The 8,147-nt window shown below is 36.6% G+C and overlaps 2 protein-coding genes across 4 annotated transcripts in view; one reads left to right on the top strand and one right to left on the bottom strand.

Annotated features, from left to right (window-relative positions):
* The window catches only part of LOC106878028 (nose resistant to fluoxetine protein 6), a 74,045-nt gene extending 66,020 nt beyond the window's left edge, over positions 1-8,025 (bottom strand). The window contains exon 1 of the mRNA XM_052965956.1: positions 7,656-8,025. The gene's annotated coding sequence lies outside the window, so the exon portion shown is untranslated. The remainder of the gene's footprint in view (positions 1-7,655) is intronic.
* Positions 1-8,147, top strand: part of LOC106878029 (solute carrier family 66 member 2) — a 250,218-nt gene that overhangs the window by 215,654 nt on the left and 26,417 nt on the right. The window lies entirely within an intron of this gene.

Here is an 8,147-nt window from a genome sequence, read left to right as displayed (position 1 = left end):
ATATATATATATATATATATATATATATATATATATATATATATATATATATATATATTGTGTGTATGTGTAAATGTATGTATATTAGTGATGGAATTATTAGTTAGTACCAAAAGACAATCTTTATATCCAACTTAACATGAATGTCTTGTTAAAACAGCGACTACTATGCTATTATCCTTGATGCAAGATCCTCTCATATAGGCACTTGGTGCATAAAAGCAGATGATTATACCATAGCAGATGAGATTCGCCTGTTATGAGTACTGGAACACCCATATCATGAAATTTCAGTCTCCTGGACATCATCAGTTAGAGGCGCCAAAGCTAGTATGCTCCATTGGATGTGCAATGTCAGTGAGCATGTACAGCAACGTGCTAATATATTAAGAGAAACATTAGGCATAAGAGGAATCAGATATAGTGTGCAAGAGAGAAGGCTGTGCTGGTATGGTTATGTGAGGTGTTTATACAAGGACAGTCACATAAAGAAGTGCTAACCTTTTAAAGGAGATGGAATTTGTGAAAAAGAGAGACCCAGGAAGACATGGGATGAAGAATTGATGGATGATTGCAAGATGCTGGACCTTATGAAGAGATGACAGAAGATCGAGATGATTGGCAATTTGCTGTGCTTGAGAAGACCCCCATCCATCACTGCAAAAATGATATCCTAAAACCACTTGGGTCCCTGCCCGTTTCTCCCTCTGTCTTTCTGCGCCATCAAGTATTTCCCTAATACCTATCAATCCTCTATCTATTGTACTAATTGGCTGGTGTAACCACCTGAAAGCAGAACTGGTGCATATAACACTCTTCTTTATGGTTACCTCTACCCCTCCTCTCATCCTCCTTGGAAGCACTTCCATTTCTCCTTACCATCCTTGCCCACTCTATTCCCATCAATCACCTCCTTTTTGTGCCTTCATCCACTGAGATCTCTTCTCTACTACACACTGTTCTTAACACCTCTCTAAACTGCCATAGTCCTCAATGCGATCTCATTTCTACCACCTTTGTCTCACTTACTATAACTCCCTCTCCACTGCTCCTGGATCTTGCACCTCATTCTGTTACTTTCTGATCTATTCCCCATCCTGAACAACTCCTAGATCTCTCACCTTATTCCTCCCCTTACTGACTGATTCAACTGCACTTCAGCCCTTGTCTGTCACTCACTACATTCAGCTCCACTCCCACCTTTTCCCATTTGTTACTCCTTGCTTACACTCAATAAAAAGCATCCATTGTCTCTTCCACTCTCATGACCCCCTATCCATATCTTCTCTTAGGTTTACCTTCTTGTACTTTGAGAGTTTGCTTTGGAATGCGAACATCACAGTAAATCCCAATACAATTTCTTCTCAAAAGTTAAACTGCCATATCTGTTAGATCATGATCCTTGATAGGAATTATATATGTGTTTTTTGCATCATTTTGAACATCCATTGAAAATAATGTAAAAAATACGGTTAGATAAAAAAGAGGATAGGGAGTTAAACACCCTCAAAAAATTCAGAGGGCTGGATCCTAAGGCAGATATGTGCAGTTATACTTGACCAGTATCTGACATCCCTGTGGCTCCATGAATGCAATGAACATACTGACTTTTTTTTGCTTCATGGTGTATCCATGAGTGGAAAGATGCCCAACAACAGCAGAAGTAGTTAAGTTACTGTCTCTAGAATATTGTTGACCACCTCTGTAAAATATCATCCAAGCATGTCATAGAATTGCACCAAGCCAACACACCAATGTAACAAGTTAGTATGGAATCTAAATAGTAAATGAGCATGTTACACTTCACATGTTCTGGACTGTATAAATTTCCTAGAAAATAAAAGTTTAAAGTAAGATAGTCTACTGTAAATGCTAATGTTTCTGAGTTTTTGTAAAGGAATTTTAATGTGATCCACTAACACACTCACATGGTTGGTGAGTATCAATCACTAACTGAGTTGGTAAGGTACAGGACAGCCAAATATGAGGTTGGTGTACACTAGAGGTTGTGAATGTATGTCATTGCTGAGAAAAATAAAGGGTCTTTAATTTTACTTATTCATACATATGCAGTTTGGATTAATTAACTTGTGATTTTAGTCTTAAAGCATAGACCATTTTTTTTTTCATACAAGTTCTTCGAGATAATATTAGAGTGAGGTTTCAAATTTGAGCATAGGCAAAATTTAGCCTGTATAGGAAGGGTTTCTCATCCTTGTTGTCCCTCTTGCAAATGCTGAGTCATATCTGTAATCAAGATTAAATTTTGCAACTTATATATGCCATAAATATGTTCTATTCTTTTGGTTGCTGGAGATAATAGTGGACTGTTGTCAAGTTGATGATAGCTGTTGAGTCAGAAATATGTACCCATGACTATCCTCTTATCGTCAGACAAGCTCATCATTTTCCTTAATGGCATGTCAACTTTAGAGAAATCTTGATTCTAGAGATTATCTCCCCTTCTCATATGGAGTTGGTCTTTTTTTGTCATTCAGTTATCATGACACTTCCTCTAAAGGAAGAGATAATTTTGATAAAGAAAGGATCTATGTTGCATGGTATTTGAATTACTTAATTTTCCTTGGCAAAGTCCACTTAACTGTTATGTAGGTCCAGCAAGGTGGAATAATTTATTGCTGTAAGTAGTGACAACATTGTGATGATTGATAGTTTGTTGGTATGCAGTACTAGGCAGGTAGAATTATTCCACCATGAAAAGTGACACAGTATAGATCAGTATCTCAGCTAAGCTTGAGGTTTATACTCTCATTTGCTTAATGCTATAACAACTGAGGATGAATGCTGGTTCTATGGATTCTTGTGATTTGGGAAAGAATTAGCTTTCAGTAGAATACATTAACCACTAGAATATTGTGCCCTAAATGACTTAAAGTGGGAAATATTATCAAGGTTACCTTATTAAGTGGTTAATTGGACAATCTTTCATTTCAACTTATTGATCAGTGTGAAGTGATTTGGAAAGAATTAACTGAGGTCTCCTTTATGATAATGTTAATGAGAAAGAGAGACAAGGTAGAGAAATAACATGGAGGATTGGGAAATTAAAAAATTATTTAAAGAGAGTGAGGAAAATAAAGGATGGGATGGGAAGAAGAAATGAGAGGAAGGGATTAAGGTGGTGGTGTGAGAGAAGAAAAGGAAGAATAAGAGAGTTAGAGATACAGATAAAAGGAGGAAATTGAACAAAAAAGAAAGGAGAAAAAGCAAAAAAGTGAAGGTGAGAGAAGTAGTAAAATTTAAAAAATATAATTGGATTTTCACTAGGAAGTGTGGAATTGATGGAGAGAAATTTTTAATTTGTGATTGGATGTTGGAGGTGAGTAGTTAACCTATTGAACTACGACAAATCGAAAGATTATATGTTCAATGCAACATAACTAAACACCTTTAAACATGGTAGGAGGGATTTACTCATTTACTCATTTACTTGTTTCAGTCACTTGACTGTGGCCAGGCTGGAGCACTGCCTTTAGTCGAGCAGATCGACCCCAGGACTTATTCTTTGTAAGCCTAATACTTATTCTATCGGTCTCTTTTGCCGAACCGCTAAGTTACGGGGACGTAAACACACCGGCATCGGTTGTCAAGCAATGCTAGGGGGACAAACACAGACACACACATATATATATACATATATGTGACGGGCTTCTTTCAGTTTCCGTCTACTAAATCCACTCACAAGGCTTTGGTCGGCCTGAGGCTATAGTAGAAGACACTTGCCCAAAGTGCCACACAGTGGGAATGAACCCAGAACCATAGTCATAATTTGTAGATTGCTGGTGATGTAACTGTACAATATCTTATTTGGTACTGTAATCTTTCAGTTCAAATCCTGCTGTATGGCTATACAGTAGTTCCTTTAACGAAGTGCCTTTAACCCTTATTTTGGTTTCTTAGGTGAGTTATCAGGAAAATAGTTATTGACTAAACAACGAAAAACATTTCCATTATTAAATTATTAATATTATCAAATGATTAATATTAAGCATTTCAAAAAGTGGTGAGCTGGTAGAATCACTATCATGCCATAAAGTCAGAAAAAAATGCTCAGTCGCATTTCTTCTGATTCTACATTCTTAGTTCAAATGCCGCTGGGCTTCACCTTGCCTTGTATTCTTTTAGGGTTGAGAAAAAAAAATGCCAGTTGAGCATTGTGATTGATGCAACTGATAAGTCCCAATTCCCGAAAATGCTGGCTGTTTGCTAAAACTTGAAGCCAATATCAAATATTTCATTAAGATATTTAGTTTTCAAGAACCATCCAACAATGTTTCCTCAGAAATCCTTAAAACCTAAATTATTTTGACATGTATCTATTACAAAGATAATAAAATAACCCCTCTATCCCTCTCCCTTATTTTTGTAGCATTAAACAATCTAAACACATTGTCATCCCTTAGACAAGAATAAAGTCTATCACAGATTAGAATCTGATGACAAGATTTCAAATATAAGTAGGTAGACCTATCAAAATACAGTTCACTGAAGTACAGAATACATTGTTTTGGGGACTGTATTACATAAGGAGTACTCGGTTCACATGTTTTATCATAAAACCTTTATTCAGTCATGTTGTATCTACTTTCTTGATAGATTAGCTACAGGATTCAAACATAGCAGCAATATCAGTTCTGTCTTATCTCACCCTTTTGACACCAACCCACCTAAAACCACTTCTGATTCTGTAATACAGACTTCCTATTTTAAAGTGATTTCAATTAAAACTTACCTTTTAAATTTCATGTTAATTTATGAATCAACCGCCAGTTTAATAATAACAAAATTATTTTACTATTATATCCACGTAGCTGTGGCCGATGCTAGTGTTGCATAACCAGCCCGTTTAAAAGCACCTTTCAACCGTTGGGCAATATGTTGTGCTTGAGAAGACCTGTTGAATCAAGTGAAATTGTATTTGTGGCCAATGCCAGTACTGCCTGACTGGCACCTGTGCCGGTAGTATGTAAAAAAGCACCATTCGAGCATGGTTGATGCCAGTATCGTCTGTCTAGCTCCTGTGCTGGTGGCACATAAAGAAGCACCATTCAAGTTTGGTCCAGTGCCACCTGACTAGCTCTTGTGCCAGTGACATGTAAAAAGCATCATTCAAGTGTAGTCGATGCTAATGCCACCTGACTGGCCCCCATGCCAGTGGCACATAAAAAGCACCCACTACACTCTTGTAGTGGTTGGCATTAGGAAGAGTATCCAGCTGTAGAAACGTTGCCAGATCAGATTGGAGCTTGATGCAGCCTCCTGGCTTGCCAGTCCTCAGTCAAACCGTTCAACCCATGCCAGCATGGAAAGCGGACTTTAAACAATGATGATGATGATGATGATCCAGCATAACATGGATGTCTTGTTAGGACACCAAATACTGTGTTATTAGCATTGAGAGATCCTCCCATTTAGGCATTTGGTGCATAAAAGCACACAAACAGGTCATAACAGATGAGAATTGTCTGTCAGTGGGACCAGAACTCCCATGACACATAAATCATCTGCTATGATTTATGTGTGTGCTTTTATGAACCAGAAGCCTATATGAGAGAATCTCCCAAAATTAATGACACTGTATTCAGTGTTCTAACAAACCATCCGCATTAAGTTGGATATAAAGATTACCTTTAGGTACTAATACTGCTTCAATCACTAACAATTAATTTTACTACAATTGTACTAAATTCTACATTATCTTTAAAACTAATTGAAACCAATGTTGTGCATTTCAACAGAAATATGTTAATTAAAGGATTAAACTCAACATTACAAGCGAAAAGAACATTTGTTAATTCTACAATACTACCAGCTTGAGTAAAAAGCTTTTCATAACTTTAATTAATAGTTCAATCAATTTATATATGAAAAGCATATATTCATCAAAATATATCCCATCTTATTCTATTGTTTGTTGCCACTGTTGTGCAAGAAGTTCAATTCCAAGCTTATATCATTTGGATGGTTTAGAGGCAAAGGCTTCCTGCACCCTTTTCCAACATTGTTGGACTACATTCTTGAACCTCTGTCTGTGCAGGAAATGAGCCATGGCTTGGAAAAGGTGGTAATCTGATGGTGCAAGGTCTGGACTTTAGGCAGGGTGAAGTAGCACTCAAGTTACTGAAGTTCCTTGAGTTTGCACTTGGTCATATTGACAGAAATAGCTGGGGCACTGTCATGCTGTAAGAGTAGACATCTACTGACCAATGCTGAGTAGAGGGTTTTCAAAGCATCATGTGCTTGCTGTAGTTGTTGAGTGTAAAGGTTAGTGCTCACAGCATAACCATCTGAGACAAGCTAAAGTGCAGCAACCTCTCAAAATTCTACCAAACACACACAACCATCTGTACAAACTGCTTTGTTTGATCACAGGTTCTGAAGTACAGCTAGAACAAAGTCACTAATTTTTCTAATTAGGATTACAAAAATAGATCCATTTTTGGTACCCAGTTGCAATTCAACACCAAAAACAGGCTTCTCAAAGATTTGCCAGCAATTTTTGTAAATTTTCACAAATTGTTGAGCCTGGTCATTGTTTAGTTCAACAATGTCTGTTCACAAGCTGAGCTTGTGGAGGTGTCGATGTGTAGTACTTTGTGAACGAGCAAGTTCTGCAGATAATGTATGGGTGCTTGTGCTTGGCTGTTATTCACAGCACAAGGTCTTCTTGACTGGGGTTAGTCTTTGAGGCAGGTGTTACCTTTCTTAAAACGTCTAAACCAGTTTTGTACCACACATTCATGGACACTTCCTAGGTCATCCACATCATTAATTTCTTTTGTAGCTGTTTTTGCACTCAGCCCTATTTTCATGGGTAGTGTAAGATGGCTCTAATTGCAATTTTTTCACCACTCATTACGATATGAGTAAACAATTAATGTTTATATGTTATACATGGAAATAAAGAATAAACAATTCAGTAATGATTGGACAATAAATTGCATCAAATTAACAATATAACATGAAGATACAAGTTGCCAAAATTCATCAGTGAAAATCCGAAAAAACTTTCGATTCAACCTGGTATTGTTTCTCAAAGTAGTGACATGTTGCTGCTTAATTCCAGCTCAGTTTCCGTCAAATGTGTTCAAGCTTTGATCATGAATTCATTATACTACGTGTTCTTCCTTTTTAAGGAAGTAAGGTGTAATTCTAAGGATAATAAGTCGTTATTTCTAACACATTTAGCAACCATGTACAAACTTCGTAAATGGTTGAAATATGGAGGAACGGTTAGACCAATGGTTCCCAAAGTGGGTGGTACTGATCCTCTGGGGACAGTGGAAAGATCGGGTGGAGGACGTTGAGGAAAAATGGGGTGATAATAAGGTGGCCAAAAGGGACTGATGGATGATAATGCCCCCCGCCCCCATTATTTTTCTGTTGTATACTCAAGTTTTAAAAAAATGTTTTAAAATCGATCGGAAAATGTTTTCAAGCAACAACAGTGAACAAAAATGATTTTAAAAAAACCCCAAATGTTTAATAACGAAGCCGGTCATAAAATTCCCAAGAGAATTCCTTGGAAAGACGAAAACATGATACCGAACAAAAACAACGACAATAACATGTGCAACAACAAAATGAATGAACGTATATCTATACAGAGAAAAGGAGGGTGGGGAATACTTAACCTCAACAAATCACTTCTGTTTTTCAACAATGACAATTTTGATTTCGGCGTATTTCACTCGGCTGTTCTCTTGAACATGTTTTAGTGTAAAGATAAGAAATTCTTCATATCTTCCATTATTTGGTATTTTGACTTTTGTTGTAAATAAAGAATTATACAATTATTTTAACGCATTTATGAATGTAAATCAGAATTTGTCTCCGTACGTTTGTTTTAAATAATAGGAGTGATTCAACAAATTCGTACATAGATTAAAGTAACAATTATCATAAATACAAATTGTGATTTATCGGTGGAGTGTCGTACTTAAGATATTCCACTAATTATTCGAACTGGAGCTCACCAATAAACCAGCCTCGTGGAAGCAATGTAGCCAACGTTGGTGCCGCATAATTTCCATAATTTTTTCAAATCTGTGTTTTAGAAACTCTTATCATTACGAATTAAAAAAAAAAAAAGACAATTTATATTTGACGTACTTTCCGAATTTCTT

This window comes from Octopus bimaculoides, chromosome 1, assembly GCF_001194135.2.
Source record: "Octopus bimaculoides isolate UCB-OBI-ISO-001 chromosome 1, ASM119413v2, whole genome shotgun sequence".
NCBI lineage: Eukaryota > Metazoa > Mollusca > Cephalopoda > Octopoda > Octopodidae > Octopus > Octopus bimaculoides.
The sequence above is the reverse complement of the archived record's forward strand: the minus strand, read 5'-3'. Positions and strand labels throughout refer to the sequence as shown.